The sequence below is a fragment of the Dermacentor albipictus genome, chromosome 6, assembly GCF_038994185.2.
Source record: "Dermacentor albipictus isolate Rhodes 1998 colony chromosome 6, USDA_Dalb.pri_finalv2, whole genome shotgun sequence".
NCBI classification, from domain to species: Eukaryota; Metazoa; Arthropoda; class Arachnida; order Ixodida; family Ixodidae; genus Dermacentor; species Dermacentor albipictus.
In genome coordinates, this window is record NC_091826.1 from 117274308 (window position 1) to 117291248 (window position 16941).

The 16941-nt window shown below is 45.2% G+C and overlaps 1 protein-coding gene across 10 annotated transcripts in view; it reads left to right on the forward strand.

Annotated features, from left to right (window-relative positions):
• The window catches only part of LOC135916263 (uncharacterized), a 303600-nt gene that overhangs the window by 36274 nt on the left and 250385 nt on the right, over positions 1–16941 (forward strand). For 8 of the 10 annotated variants that reach the window (XM_070520992.1, XM_070520999.1, XM_070521000.1 and 5 more), the window contains exons 5-6: positions 5989–6095; positions 9299–9468. The exons of 1 other annotated variant lie outside the window; for it this stretch is intronic. The gene's annotated coding sequence lies outside the window, so the exon portion shown is untranslated. Of the gene's footprint in view, positions 1–5988; positions 6096–9298; positions 9469–16941 lie in introns of those variants that run through there. One more of the 10 variants, XM_070520996.1, reaches the window with a different exon arrangement.

The window sequence follows — 16941 nt, forward strand, 5'->3', positions numbered from 1 at the left end:
AAGACTACTCAACAAGAGACCATATTCACACTATCAATGAGGTGATAGAGAAATGTGCGGGATATACCCAACCCTTACATAGAGCTTTCATTGATTACGAGAAAGCGTTTGATTCTGCCGAAACCTCAGCTGTCATAGAGGCATTACGGATACAGGGTGTAGACGAGCCGTATGTAAAAATACTGAAATATATCTATAGCGGCTCCACAGCCAGCGTAGTCCTCCATAATGAGCGCAACAAAATGCCAATCAAGAAAGGCGTCAGGCAGGGAGATACGATCTCTCCAATGCTAATCACAGCGTGTTTACATGAGGTATTCAGACTTGATTTGGGGAGAATTGGGGATAAAAGTTAATGGAGAATACCTTAGTAACTTGCGATTCGCTGATGATATTGCGTTGCTTAGTAACTCAGGGGACCAATTGCAATGCATGCTCACTGACCTGGAGAGGCAAAGCAGAATAGTGGGTCTAAACATTAATCTGCTGAAAACTAAAGTAATGTTTAACAGTCTCGGAAAAGAACAGCAATTTACAATAGGTAGCGAGGCACTGGAAGTTGTGGGGGAATACATCTACCCAGGGCAGGTAGTGATGGCGGATCCGGACCATGAGACGGAAATAATCAGAAGAATAAGAATGGGCTGGGGTGCGTTTGGCAGGCATTCTCCGATCATCTGCAGCAGGTTGCCATTATCCCTCAAGAGAAAAGTGATGATGATGACGACAATCTCCAGACTTCGGAAAATAATTGAATGTTGAACGGCCTATACCACCATTGGGAGAGCGCCGGGCAGCAAAAAGACGAAGAAAAAGATAGTGCCAATGAATTGTAGACGCTGAAGAAGAAAAGGTCACCGAACACGGGGCAAGCATGGGGGTTCTAATGATTGGTTGGGTAAATGTTGATTGCATCCCTGTATTCTGTATCTTTCCGTCTCGGCTTTCGTATTCATTACTCCCTCATTTCATTTCTTATTATTATTGAACGTGCAATTGTGTCGACGTTGTTTTGCATACGTAGACTTTGTCTTTTTAGACATATGGCTGAGCGATCTCTCTTCTTCAGCAAGTGGCCAGGGGATAATATTCGGAGACGATGTGGTCAATGGTGCAATGTGGTTGATTTTCGTTGATTGGAGCTACTTACGCCCGTAACATTAATGTTACCTACTGTGGGACTGATGCTCTCTTCTCGTGGACACGATTCCTGCTGCCTTCTGGGCACCATCGCCGTGCGCGAGCGCTGTTTTATCCTTGAAAACTTACTATATTTTCGAAATGAGGTAGCTTTGCCTCAGCACAATCATATCTCCGGCGGTGCACCCTTTACAGGGCAACACACATGAATAATTTAGGTTTCTGTGGATATATCGTGCATCTCGGTAAGCGCTGAGACATTTTTCATTTTGCTTACTTTTTTTCCCACGTTTTAAGTACTGTTCAAATTCCCCGAAATATATCGTGAATGTAGCCGCGTTCATGGCCGCATGCGTACTGGAGACTACGAAGCCTCGATGATAGAACCACTGAGAAATTCTTTGTCGTACCACCGGCCGCGATCAGCAGAAACCCCGTATACCGCAGATAATTCAAACACGTTTTCAGACGTTTAAGATAAATGAAACTCACTTAGACCGACACTACTGCTATGCCTTGCACTGGCTTTCGAGTGATACCCCCTCTTCCACCCCCCCCCCCCAAAAAAAAACTGTCGCGCAATAGAAAGAGAAAAAATGATGAGAAGGTTTGCAGTATCGCATTGCAAAGTATGTGAACTTTAAAGCAGTTGCAAAATTCACATACTAATTTTCATCAACTAAAGAAGGTGATGGTTGCGTCAATTTATTACTTCTATTTTTGCACCTATATTCGTTTTGGTGGGTTTCCATTTTTACTCCTGTAGATCCAGAGCATGTGTTCGCAACGGCTAAAATGCAAGCATTGCAAGTGCATCGCATATGTCATGTGAATATCTTCCCCACGCCTTGTCTACCAACAATGTATAACTGATCGCACACGCATACACTATAGCTTAAAGGAGCCGTCGTGTAATCGCTTTCGAACCGAAGGGCAAGGCCGCTTCCAAGGTCGCCTATTTTGGAGCGGCTGAGAACCATGCTTTTTGGCGGCCAGTCTCGCATCATTACCTTATTATATGCTACTGTTGCTTTGGGTTGTCAATTATCATAACTATTCTTGTACAGGAAGTGCCGATACAGTCTTTGACTATGGGCCTCCTCCTGCATACTAAATACGTGTAATTTGACCCAAATTCTAACAATAAATTCAGTTTCTGATTCTGATTCGGAGGATGGGCCCCTTGAGCGAAAGTCTCTGCCAATGCATGCTACTCCCACGTCATGCCTCAGCCTTGGGCGGCCCTTCAGTATCAGTCCTGTCTCGTTCGGAAAGAATTTTCCGATGGTTGCGTGCTGTTTAAAGTGGTCTTGAAATTCGCCGAAAATATATCGTGCATCTCAGTACACGCTGAAACATTTTTTCCTTTTTCTTACTTTTATTGCCACGCGTTTTAGGGGCTGTTCAATTCCGCCGAGAATATATACTCTACCTAGGAGCTTTCAAGGCCCCATGCGTGCGTCAGATTTCGAACCACGATGTTAGGACCCCTGAGAATTGACACTATATCGTGCAACATATGGCGATCAGCAAAACACGCCGATTGCGGATAAACCAAGAAATCTCTTGGGCACCTAGCCCCATCTGGGCCGTACTTTTCGACAATAAGGTAGCCTCGCCGCCTGCGGGATTTCCTGATTGAGCTACGTAGTGTGCTCAGTTGCCATAATAGGAAGTTCGGATCCTTCAATGACATTTTCTTTTATCAGACGATAGCGAGCTTGTATTTTCCCTCCTCCTCCAGTTCACTGCATCTGCAGGCTTGGAGGAACGCCTGACACCGGCAAAAGATGCCCAGAGTGGGCGGGGCACTACTAATCCAAGTATACCGAAATTAGGAAACTTCATTAAGCTTCAATAAAGACGCTCCTTAACCGGAACACGAATTGGCCTCCCTGGTGCAGTATTCGGCCAGTCTCTCCTTTATGATTCCTACAATTAACCCATGGCCCTCAGTCGCCTACAGCTGCGGAGCACCTGACCAAAGAAGCGGTCAGACAGGTAACGCAGCAGAGGGTGCTAACAATATCTGAACCCGTAGAAGCCGCCAATGATAAGCGACCCTGGCAACCTTTAACACGCGAGCTCTGTTGAGTGAGGCTAGCTTAGCAGGACTCTTTGAGGCATTATGAGTCATTGTTTGGCATATCATTGGCCTTAACGAGATCGGAAGAACTGTTGAGGCCTATGCAGTGCTGAATAACGGCCACGTCCTCGGCTATAGATGTCTTCCAGACAAGAAGTAGGATGGGGTAGGATTCCTAATTCATAAGGAGATAGCGGGAAACTATGACAAATTCTACAGAAATAATGAGAGGGTAGCGGTATTTGTAATGAACCTAATAAAATCAAGAGATTAAAGGCAGTACAAGCCTATGCTCCAACATCCAGTCAAAATGCTGCTCAACAAGATGGCTTATATGAAGATATTGAATTAGCGATGAGAAAAGTAAAAACACAGAATACTGAAGTAATTGGCGACTTCAATGCTAAAGCGGGGAGAAAGCTCACTGGTGAACAACCATTTGGCAACTCTAGCGTCGATTGTAGGAGTGCTAAATGAAACATGCTGGTAGAATACGCCGAAAGAAATAAGCTGAAAATAACAAACACCTTTTTCTTAAAACGTAGCAACAGAAAGTGGACTTGGAAAAGCCCTAATGGCGAAACAAGAAATGAAATTGATTTCATACTTTCTGCCAATCCCTGCATAGTGCAGGATGTAGAAGTGATAGGTAGGACAAAGTACAGTGATCATAGGTTAGTAAGGGCTAGGATTCACCTCAATTTGAACAGAGAAAGCGTAAAATTGGTCACGAAGAAACAGGTCAGCTCAGAGACAGTAAGGGTAAAAGCAGACAAAATTAGGCTCATACTTGCAAAGAAATATGCAGCATTAGAGCAGAGCAATGAAGATGAGATAGAGGTAATGATTGAAACCGTGACTAGGGCGACTTCGGAGGGAGCAAGTAATGCGGGAGGCAAGGCACCAAGGAAGCCAGTAGGCAAGCTCTCCGAAGTAACAAAGGACCTAAAAAACAGATGAGAAAGAATGAAAGTGTCCAACTCAAGAGACAAGATAGAATTCGCGGACCTGTCAAAACTGATCAACATGACGAAAATAAGTGATACTCGCAATTATGAAGTCAAAAATCGTATGAAGCCATAAACAATGGACGCAACCTGAGATCACTGAGAAGGAAACTTAGCATGGCACAAACCAAGATGCACGCACTGAAAGGATAAGCATTGTAATATCATCTGCAATCTCGAAATACAGTAAAATCAGTGAAAGAATTTTAAACTTTTTTTTTAGCGGGTGATAGGACGCGCAATATAGTGTCAATTCTTCGTGGTCCTAGCCTCCTGTTTCCCGAATCTGAGGCATGCACGCGGTCTTGAACGCGCATAGGTACACGATATATTTTCATTGGACTTGAACAGCACTGAACACATGTGTGTAAAAATAAAAAGGGGAAAGTTTTCAACGCTTACCGAGAAGCGCCGAGTCGCGCATGATCCGGTCGTCGCGTCTGCTTGTCCCTTGGCGTCCGAAAACTAGCGCTCCCTGGGAGCTATTCAGAATGGTGAGTCGTGCCGCCGTATCAATACCGCTCTGAGTCTCGCGCAAAGCAGGCGACTTTGACCGCTCCCAATAGTGTCTTCAGCCTTGCTACAGCTTTGGACAGCAGTTAAAGTAGAGCTAATGAGACGAGGTAAATGCCACGGTGGAAGGGAGGTTGAATGACCCCGTAGTTTTTTTGTTAACTTTGAGGCTGAATGACCCCGTAGTTTTTCTTTTAACTTTGTGGGCCAAAACGCTAGAGAGTTCTGAATTGTATGCCTCACTTAACCTGCAGTGGTGTATTCTTTAAACTGTCGGACCTGGCTTTAACATGTCGCACTTGTAAGCAATTCACGGCTCTGCTATCACCGCTGTCGCAATACAAATCTTGTGAATACAAACGAAAATAAGTAAGCAAGACGAAATGGAGATGTAGACGGAAGGAATGAACGCCTATGCGATCGTTCCATTGGGCTGAAAATCTGTGTGTTAACTTTGTAGCTAGGTGTTGTTCTACTTGCTTTTTCTTATTCCTTGCGTGAATACTGCAAACAAGAACCGTCCTGTTATTTTTCTCTGTTCCTGTTGTGCGGAAATTTCGTATCCTGAAAGAAAGCCCGTTTTGGCATCTACCACCATTCAACGCTTCAGTGAAAACTACGGGGAATGGGGGTGATGGAAATTTATGACGATGAGCTAAACGAGAACAAGGTGAGAGCAACAGCCAACGTTATGGCTAGTCGGCTTGTCTTTGTCAAGGCACATGTAGGCTCATCCCACATGTATTGCATGAAACCCTGCCTGTGGTGTAGTGAACGTTCGTATAGGCCACCTTGCTAGATTACCTGACCAAAGGGAAGTGATGCTCTGGTGTGAATGAGACGACTCGTTAAGAGCAACAAAAAGTGGGCTTTTAAAATAAAAAAAAGATGGTTGCGTGGTCAAATAAACGCCGAGGCAATAACACATAAAAATATTCCCGGCTATTTATGCGGCTAACAGCGAAATTTCAACGGGAGCCATATAGCGCATTGATCTCTCGTAGTATCCACAGCTTACGCTTGCGTTTACTCTGCTCACTTGTTCGTTCCCTGTTATTCATTTCCTGGAGCATAAATATTTTCATTAAAGTTAGACAAGCGTTGTCAAAGAGGTTTCAATTTTTCTTTCGGGTGGTGCAGTTTCTGTGTACGTATTGGTATCTATAAACAGGCGTGGGAGAGCAGAAAGAAAGTGTACTTTTATGCGTGCGTTGATTGCAAGACTTCATTTTTTTCTTCCAGCCTACAGTTTCGTATGCACGAATGGGCACATTACCGCTACGGTGTCTTTTACGAGTACGGTAAACGGGGATGCTCAATTTTCGGAGATCTACTCCTCTGGGGGCACGGTGAGCTGCACAACGTCTTTTTGTGGATTGTCCGCGATATTTTCCATCCGCAACTCACTCTCGGAATTCTCAAATAGCAACGCTGGAGTGATGCCCTGTTCGGTGCGCTGGTTGCCTTTAATGTGCGCGTCTTCTGCTCATTCGTTGTGTTATTCTTTGCTCCCGACCCTACTACGCTTCATATGTCTGGGCACACTTCACCCGTAGCCAGTTGGAAAAATGACATGGCAAATTGGAGACATTATCGTATTTGCTTTCCTAAGAGTACAAAAGAAACTAGTGTTGTACATACGCATTAATGGCTCTAGCTCTCCTAAAATGGTCCCTTGAGCTGATATTACACAGCTGCACCGTTTCTGCGGATTACGGAAAAAATTAGAGAACTTCATCTGGGATGCGCCTAATCAGGTTGTTCACAAAAGTTTGGAAGTCTGTACACATAATCGTGGCGCGTGTCCCTCTTAGGGACACCGTCACATGTGGACAATAAAATATTACGACGAACGCGCGGGTTAATATAGAGTGTGAAGCAGAGCGCGTGTATACCGTTAGACATAATATTCCTGGACTGACGCACTGGTATGCGGCCTTGTGAGGTCTTGCATGAGTAATAACTGTCCAAAAGACGAGAAGTGTTGGTCGTGCTGCCGAATGATTCGGCGCAAACATTTTAGAACGTCTCCCTTCATTGTGTCTGCTTTAGTCACCTTATAATGGCACGCCGAAGCTATAGCACAAAAGAGAAAGGTGTGTCAACCATACGTATATGGAATGCTTGCTGCGAGTACATGTGACCAGTTGGCGGTTCTGATCACCCAGAGACAGGCGACGGGCGTGCATCGCCATTTGGGAGTCACCCACACCGGCAGACGCGTGGTGGCAGTAGGAGTCTCCTTATTTTCGTTTCTGTCATGCTAGGGACATGTTTATAATACATGATACACCATGCAGTACGTCATAACACAATGCAGCAAGCTCACAACCAAAGCACAATCAACATCGCCGAACGCACATACATCCGCTGACAAAATCCTTGGCCGCCACTTGAAGCGCCTTTAGCGTTGTAGAGCGGAATACTAAGAATACTAACTAATCATGAATAATAATAATTAGAGCACGTAACACCAATTATCTTTTCCAAATTATCTCAATTCCAGGTGGCTTCATAGAAACTGGGGCACATTTCATATCACGTGTTGATTTCCTGTTCCTCCCGTCAGAAACAATATAACTACCAATAAGTCAGCGTTTAATTATGGTGCAAAAGTTAAGTGCAGCAAACTTAGCACATCCCTTTTTTTTTGGCCATAAACATTGGCAGCTATCCATTTGGTTAGCACATCATCGTACGATGTTTTTATTGCACCCCGGCACCGGCTGCCGCGTTTGGTTGGGGGAGAAATGCGAAAACAACCCTGTGCTTACATGTAGGGGTATTCAGGTGGTTGGAATTGTTTCGGAGACCCCCACTTCGGCTTGCCTTATAAGCAGATGATTTTTACGCGTAAAGCATCAACCTAATTTAATTTCATTTACTGTGGAAAGGCAACACCTGTTTAATAATTATTTAAAAGAACCTGCAAGCAGGTAATATCATCATCATGATTATCATTTTATATCGCCACTTAGAAGACAGACCTATATTATTAGACCTATTACATTGAATTAAACGAGTATTAGTGTTTTTTTCCTTCCTGGGGATGCCCGCGAAATACTAAACCAAATACCAAGTGACATGCCCACTTGTGCGACATTATTCCAAGGCTCCCAAACGAGGCTCCCAAACCTATGAGCACTATAAGATGTGGCATGACGGTTAATGTAAAGAAAGTGAGGATGTTTATACTTCATCTTTGTCCGGTTGAAATGGCGGCCCAACTTCGGCGAATTATTTGACGTTTGCTAATCGATATACGTCTGGATACACGTTGTATTGCATTGGCATCACTAACCATATATTATAACTTACAATTATGCTTTTTCTTCGTACGTCGTGGATGTTACGGTTGCATCTAATATGAAACTACGTTCGCGTAAAAATCAAGAAAACTTAAGCTTAACAGACAATCACAAGTAAGCGTGTTATCGAACCATATTTCTTCCCTTCGAGCAAATATGTCGGCGCGTCCAATTATACTTGCTGTCGAACATTGCCACTATCGCTCTGAACCTATGAAGATCAAGTGACCCCTTTGAACATGCAGGTCATGCTTGGATCAGAATACCAGTTCTTGCACATTCTTGCGAGTGGCTGAGGTTACTTCAAGATGTTCATCATTGAATTTCCGAAATCATGGCGATGGAAAAAATGCGAACTGGAGGGTCCAAATATTTGTTAACGCAATAAAAAGACAGAATGGCGATCGCACCTAATAGTGTTCGCTTAGCTATGCCAGTCATATCTTTCTGTGAATATTGGTATTATTTTAAACATAAATAATTCTTCTGGAAACGGGTGTGCGTTGCGTTTGAATGTGTGCGTACAACACGTCGATAACGTTCACCCAACGTTCGTTCACCCTTATTAACTCTATGTTGCTGCGGTGCGCATAAACACCATGATCTTCGTCTCCGTGGTATGGGGCGAGATAAGTGCATCATGTTGTTCAGACAGCGATCGTTCGGAATGTGTTTCAGCTCCAGGCATTTCGCCACTCTATGATCACCTTGCAGAACTTGTACACATTGTTCTTTTAGGCGCCATTCATCGTGAAGCTGTTACCTATTTCTGTTCTTTTGCAATTGCGCCTTTCAGTTTTGACTAATTGATGGAAATATAAACCAGCCAGTTCACGGTCATAGCAGTTCATCATTTAGCCGAGGTCACGCTGATTCGCCCAATAAATAGTCGCTGCCGAAATCGCTGCGTCGCCGTTTCTACATGTGACAGTAGCCTTAACGTTTTTCTTTTATTCCAGGCGCTTGAAAAAATTCATAGATTTACAATTACAGCACTTTTGTCGAGCTATATATTGTCGCATTGTCGGGTCCGTTTGCCTCTTAATGAATAATTTCTATTTGTGCATTCTTATGCTAGGTACACCTAGAGTTCAAAGCTACTTTGTCCCCAATAGTTGTTGCAAATAAAACTGCACCTGCGTGAATACCATGAAGTGAATGAAGCTTAGCGGTTTATGGCGAAAACTGCTAGGTAAATCCGGGACCAAAATGTAGTTTACTTTCGTTTTTCTTGTTCCTTACAGAGGACAACATTGTCATGTATGAGCGTCTACTTCCAGAAAACGCCTTATTTGATGTCTTCTGCAACGCGAATAGGCTAAAAATCGATGAAACGGATGGAGGGTACGTTGACCTTCTTGTCATAATCCATCCAGACATTCCACGAACTGAAGTTACCGGCAATAACGTAAATGTAAGTGCAAGATTCCGAGCTTTATTTCGCGCTACTCGTAAAGCATTGTCCTCCGATGCAGTACGCAATAGCGTTCGACAGTAGATGACAAGGCGCTTTCATTTGTTTTTGGTATCATCGTGGCCCTCGTGTGATTGTTGTGTGTCATTCTAATGGGACCACTGTTACGCGGTATTTTGTATTATCTCATGGTTTGATTTTCTATTTAGTGGCCGGGGCCGTTTTACTGAACCTGTGCACACTAAGAAAAAACAAAGATGTAAAGAAAGCATGGTACATTTGCCATTTAATAGGCACAGCACAAATTTCTGCAAAACCATGTTTTTCTAGCATCTTTGTTATTAATAATCAGTTCCTATAACATCCATGCACTTTTTCAAAAAGTGCCCGCGGACGACACTGCATACATTATCGGACATCTTGAGTGTACAATACCAAGCAAAAGCCTTCGCACCCGTGTAACATGAGATGGGTGGATGGATGTATGCTGCGAGCTTCCCCTTTGAAACGGGGCGTTGCGTTGCGCCACTGAGCTTCTTTCCTTATTTTTCCGAATGTGTCAGCTACTTGATTTTTTTGGCACACAAAAGGTTCGCAGCTTCAAGCTATCTGAACCACTAGCGGGAAATTTGTTATTGTAGGTCTGGGTTGTAAGTGGTCTGCCTATGTCTCTGCCACCAAACCACAAACAGCCTTTTAATAATCACTGTTGCGGACATGTTTACTTTCCCTCTGCTATCCTTGAACGCAAGTGCTACAAACAGGACAGGGTTCCCTAATTAGGCTAACAGCTGAGTATATATCTTCACATTCTAATAAAACATATTCCATCGTTTCCCTAGCTTCACTGCAGAAAGAACATACTTCCAATTCCTGGGTCTTTCACGCTTTGTAATCACGCGTCCTAACATATCCTACCGCAGCCTGATTTCGCTTCGAAAATAAAGAGCGTCCGTTGGCATTATCCTAAATAATTTCTTTCCTAATTTAGTTTTTTTACTTTTTCATTACTTACTTATAGCCGTTTTGTTTTCCATTGCCGCCCCGCATGAGATTATCTCAGCCTCTGTGCGTTTTTTTTTTTCACGTGCCCTGTTGTCACATCGCCATTTTTACATCCACTGTGAGGTAAGAATACTTTCTTGTACAAATATATTAGCACTCTCCTAACCAATGTACGTTCTTTCATATCTGTCAGTCGTTCTGCGATATCAATTTTACTCTGAGCTTCCCTAATTTCAAGTGTTGTCTCGACCATATATCACTTTGCAGTACGGCCTATTTAAGGTTTTCCCGCGAGCGCCCAATACAAGGCGCTCTATTGATCTGTAGTTGCCATCAGGTTGCGATTGCTCCTCCGATCTCCAGCAAAGAACCGCATTTCCATATGTCCATTTCCACCCCGGAGCACCTCATACCTATTGTATTTCCATCGCTCTCTGTGCTACATCGCGGCCGCATTTCCCTTCTCCTTCGTGTAAGCTAGACGAGTAGCAGGTAACAAAAAGCACTTTATTCCGAAACGCTGCCGGGTATATAAGGAGCGCTGCGATAAGTAGTACGCGTGTTGGACATGCGCACTGGTTGACTTCCAGGCATGATATTGCGCTCCACTACATCTTCCCTTCTTTGGAGAAAAAAAGAAGAAAAAAGAAGGAAGGAACATCGATGAACACTTTCACTTGCAAGCAAGGATTGCTTTCCTATTTACGTTCTGGAAGCGGATAACGTTGTGGCTCTTGGCGTACCCATTCACTTCTTCGAAGTGGGGCTTGAATTGCGTCTGCTGGAGTACATGGCACAGCCTGCCTGCGGATTTCTACTTCTCATTCAGCAGGCTGAGCAGCATCTGTGGCCCTGAGATGCTCTATCTTACGACGTAACTGCTGTCCACTGTCTGTAGCCACTAAGTAGGATCACGGTGGACCTGCAGGACCAATTGCCGCGGCCGGGGCCCACGTTCTGCTGCAGGTGTCGTATACGGACACTATGTTTCCGCTACGAAGGTCTGGCAAACCTGTGTCTGTTGTAGTAGGAACGCTGTTTATGTCGTATTTCTTGTAGTCGCTGACGAACTTCTTCCGTTGGTATCGTCTTGGGCTCCAGGTGACAGTTGAGAACCGGGAGTTGGCTTCTGGTGTGACGTCCCATGAGCCTTTGAGCTGGCGACTGCAACTGTTCGTCCCTTGGAGTATTCCGCCACTCCAACAACGCCCTGTAAAATTCAAGGGTGGAAAACGGGCATTTGTTTACCAGATGTTTAGCTTCCTGAACGGCACGTTCTGCCAAGCCGTTGGCGCGCGGGTGGTACAGGCTAGAAGTGGTTTGGCTGATATTAAATTGACCTGGGAATGCTTCGAATGTTGCACTGTTGAAAGGAGGGCCGTTGTCAGTGCACAGTTTGACGGGAATGCCATGTGTCGCGAAGATTTCTGCACTTGCGTTGATTACAGCAGCAGCGGTAGTCTGAATAAACTTGCGAACCTCGAAGAGAAACAAGTAAGAATCTGCCACTATGAGGTAATCATTGCCTTCGTGGTGAAAAAGAATGACCCCAGCAACCTGCCATGGCAAACACGGTAGTTCGTGGCGCAGCATGGGCAGCCTTGCATTTCTTTTTTTTTGTACTTCTCGCAAACAGCGCATGACTTCGCTACATCAGAAATGTTGGCGTTCATGTTTGGCCAGTACATTACCTGTCTTGTTCTCGCCTTTATTTTGTCTTCGCCACAGTGTGCAGCGTGAAGCAGGCTAATAACTTTCTTGCGTTTCGATGGAGGAATTAAAAGCTTGTTGCTTCTGAGAAGCAACGCATCCTCGATGTGTAGCTCATCACGGTAGCTCCAGTATGACTTTAAGGCATCCGGGAGCTGCTGTTTGCTTTTGGGCCACTCTGTACTCGCGTAACGGCAGAGTTCGGTCATGAGGGTGTCCTTATCAGTCTCCGTTCTGATACTGAGCAGCCGTTGATCTGAAACAGGTAACGAAAAAACAACATTGATTGGAAAAGGCTTTCTTTCATCCACCAGCTCTGTTTAGCAAGGAAAGCGTGAAAGGGCATCGGGCAAAGACAGTTCCTTTCCTGGTTTGTATATCACGTTGATAGGGAATCTTTGAAGCGTGAGGCGCATCCGTTGAAGGCGAAGAGGGCAATGGCAAAGAGGCTTCTTAGAAATCGATTCCAGTGGTCGGTGGTCTGATTCTACCGTGAGTAGTGGTTGATCGAGTATGTAGTCCTTGAATTTCATGCATCCATGAACTATGGCTAGGGCTTCCTTTTCAATTTGTGCATACCGCTCTTGTGTGGTATTTAAAGAGCGGGACGAATATGCGATAGGGTGGTCATCTTGAAAAATGACTGCTCCGACACCGTACAGGTTCGCGTCCACGGACAATTTCACTGGCTTGGACTGGTCAAAGTATGCAGGGACTGGTGCTGTGGCAAGACTAGCTCGTAACTTTTGGAAACTGTGTTTCCTGTACTTCTGTTCGCGTCCAACCGACGTCATTCTTTAGTACCTCCCGAATAGGTGCAGATGCGACTGACAGGTTTGGGATGAATCGAGACACATAGTTTATCATTCCAAGGAACACTTGAAGCTCCTAACGGTTCTTCGGCTGTGGAACTTGCATGATGTCGTGAACTCTGTCTGGGTCCAGTGACAGTCCTTCAGCGTTGAGGCGGTGGCCCATGTAAAGTACACTGCCTGCAAGAATTGGTACTTTTTATTGAGCTTTAGATTACGTTCCCTACAGCGTTCAAGCAAAGCGGTGAGGTTCGTGTCGGGCTCCTGCCTTGTCTTTCCCCAGACCAATATATCTATATATTGTATATCAATATATATAGCTACACCAGCCAAGCTTCCAACGACCTCGTGCATGGGGCGTCAAAAAACCTCTGGTGCTGGTGTGATGCCGAATGGCATGCGCAGAAATCTGTACCTTCCGTAAGCCGTGCTTCCGAAAGCCGTACGCGTGAACTTTCTTCGTCGAGGGTTATTTGCCAGAACCAGTGGCGTAGCGACGACGGGGGCCGCGGGGCCGTGGGCCCCGGGTGCAAGGGGCCAGTAGGGGGGGGGGGGGAGGGGGTGTCATATACGTCTGAGGACACCCCTTCTTCCGCGGGCTACACCAGGAGGGGGGGGGGGGGGGGGCGTGACAGAAGACCTATGGGCCCCGGGTGCCAGACGACCTAGCTACGCCACTGGCCAGAACCCTGACGCGGCATAGACGGTGGAAAAATATTTGGCTCCTTGCAGCCGCGGCAGTACGTCGTCCAATCTAGGCATATGGTAATGCTTCCGCAAAATTGCCTTGTTTAAGTCGGAAGGATCCAAGCATATGCGTATCTTACCTTTTTCAGTACTTCGACCATATAGCTAGACCACGAGCAAGGCTCTGTCATCTTTGCAATGACGCCATCGCGTTTCATCTCATCGAGCTTCGCTTTCACGGGCCATTGGAGGGCGACGGGAATTCTCCTCGCTGGTTTTATGGTTGGTCGTACATCGGGCTTCAGCTGCAGGCGATAGGCGATGTCCTCCATTTGTGCTATACAATAAAAGATGTCTTCAGAGCCAGATATTAGGATCTCAGACACTTCGTTGACGGCATCTCTGCGTTTTATCGGGCCCAGTTTCTTAGCGACGTGTCCGCCTAATGTAACTGGTACATCATGGACAACAACTAAAAACGTGACCTCGGTGCTTCGAGTCCTATTACAAACGAGCAGGTTTATTTTTCCGATTGCTTGTTTTGTGTGGCCGAAAAACGTACGCAAGGTTGCGTAACAGTTCCGCGCAGGCGCCGCGGACAACTTTCGAAAGACCGTTTCTGGCATAACACAACAATTCGCCCTTGTGGCTATCTTACACTTCGTCATGATACCAGCCACATTTAGCACTGACACCCAGTGCTCGTCACTCGTGAACGCTTGAACTTCCAACACTTTAACGAAGTATGTCTCGTCGCCAGCCCCGTCTTCGCCACCAGTCATTTCCACCTGTCGCACGTGCCGTCTTTCTGGTCGTGTTTTCGAGCTTCGTGGGCGGCACACACTAGCAAAATGGTTTCGGCCATTACAATTTTTGCAATACCTCCCTATTGCTGGGCATCGTGCCGCTTTTTGGACGTTGTAAGCCACATTTCGGGCCGGTGGCACTCATTGCTTTTACAGCGTCAATGTTGATTTCCGATTCAAAAGAAGTGCTGCCGCCCTGGTTGCCTCGGATTTCAGCGACCTGTTCTTTGCTCTGTTCTTTAGCACGGCAAATCTCAACCGTTCTTGCGTAGTTCGGATTTTCAGAAATAAGTCTCTGCTGCAATTCTTAGTCTCTTATTCCAAGGATTATTCTACAGCGTAGAAGTCTATCTTCAATCTCGCCAAATTCACAGTGCATAGCTAGAGTCTTCAGTTCTGTGAGCCATTCGTTGAAGGACTCGTCTTCGCGCTGGTTCCTGGAACCAAACCGAAACTAGTTGTAGTTGAGACTTGTAACAGGTCTGTAATGTTCTTCAAACTTCTGTATTAATACTTTGCGATCATTATTCTGCTTCTCGTTTTCAAAATTTAGGGTGCTTCAAACACGCCTTGCATCTTCACCGATAGTCAATAAAAATGTAGCGGTCTGAACATCCTGGGGCGTTAGACTCAGCCTTGTCGCTGATGCAAAAAGTTCGAACTCCTTTTTCCAGATGTTCCAGTTGCGGAAAATGTCGCCAGTAACGTCAGGTGGCTTGGTTGGTGGTAGCAAAGTCGAAGTCCTCGTTGTGGATTGTGGTTCTCGTTCCGGATGAGCCCTTGTCTCGTTCATGGGAATTAATACTGCTGTTAAGCTGGGATCCTATGGCAAACCTTTCCGCACGGGCAGGAACTAACTGCCGTGCCCACTTCTGACACCATGTAAGCCAGACGAGTAGCAGGTAGCAAAAGCACTTTATTCCGAAACGCAGCCAAGTATATAAGGAGCGCTGAGATAAGCACTGGGTTTGTTTCACATGCGCACTGGTTCACTTCCAGGCATCATATTGCGCTTTGGTGTTCATTTTTGGTTTCCTTATATCTATTGCCATCGCTAGGGTATACTCCTGGGTATTTGCATTTCTTTACCCTAGGCATAGCACTATCCTGTATTGACAGTGTCTGTTCAGTTCTTTTTAATGCCATACATTTACGAAGTTTTTTAACGCTAAACTTTAATACAAATATTCCCCTTTACTGTCGAAGAAATTAGCCAGTCGTTGAATATAACTTTGGCTGTCAGCCAGCAACAAAATGTCGTCGGCATGAAACAAAATGTGGGAGCTGCTGCTCTACAATCGTGCCCGCCTTACGTCGTCATCGTTATCATCATCATCATCATCATCATCATCATCATCCTGGCTACGCCCACTGCAGGGCAAAGGCCTCTCCCAAACTTCTCCAACTACCCGGTCCTGTGCTAATTGTGGCCATGTTGTCCCTGCAGACTTGTTAATCTCCTTCGTCCACCTAACTATCTCCCGCCCCATGCTACGCTTCCATTCTCTTGGAAGCCAGTCCCCAACCCTTAAAGACCACCGGTTATTTTCCTCCTCATTACACGCCCGGCCCATGTCCATTTACTTTTCTTGATTTTAACTAAGATGTCATTACCTCGCGTTTGTTCCGTCACCCAATCTGCTGTCTTCTTATCCCTTAACGTCACACCCGCCATTCTTCCATATCTCAATTAAAGCAGAACCCGTCCTCAATTAAAGCAGAACCCTTTTCGTAGGCCTGCAGGTTTCTGCCCCGTACGTGAGTACTGGTAAGACACACCTGTTATACTTTTTCTCTTGAGGGATAATGACAGCCTGCTGTTCATTATCTGAGAATTCCTGCCAAACGCACTCCAGCCCATTCTTATTCTTCTGATCATTTCAGTCCCATGATCCGGATCTACGGTCACTACCTTTCTTAAGTAGATGTATTCCCTTACCACTTCCAGTGCCTCACTACCTATCGTAAACTGCTGCTCTCTTCCAAGACTGTTAAACATTACTTTAGTTTGCTGCAGAATAATTTTTAGACCCACCCTTCTGCTTTGCCTCTCCAGGCCACTGTGCATGTGTTGCAATTGGCTTCCTGAGTTACTAAGCAAGGCAATATCATCAGCGAATTGCAAGTTACTAAGGTATTCTCTAATAATTCTTATCCCCAATTCTTACCAGTCAAGGTCTCTAAATACCTCCTGTAAACTTGCTGTGAATAGCATTGGAGAGATCGTATCTCTCTACCTGGCGGCTTTCTTTATTGGGATTTTGTTGCTTTCTTTATGGAGGACTATGGTGGCTGCGGAGCCGCTATACATATATTTTAGTATTTTTACATACGGCTGGTTTACATCCTGATTCCGTAATGCCTCCATGAATGCTGAGGGTTCGACTGAATCAAACGCTTTCTCGTAATCAATGAAATACATATATAAGGGTTGGTTATATTCCGCACATTTC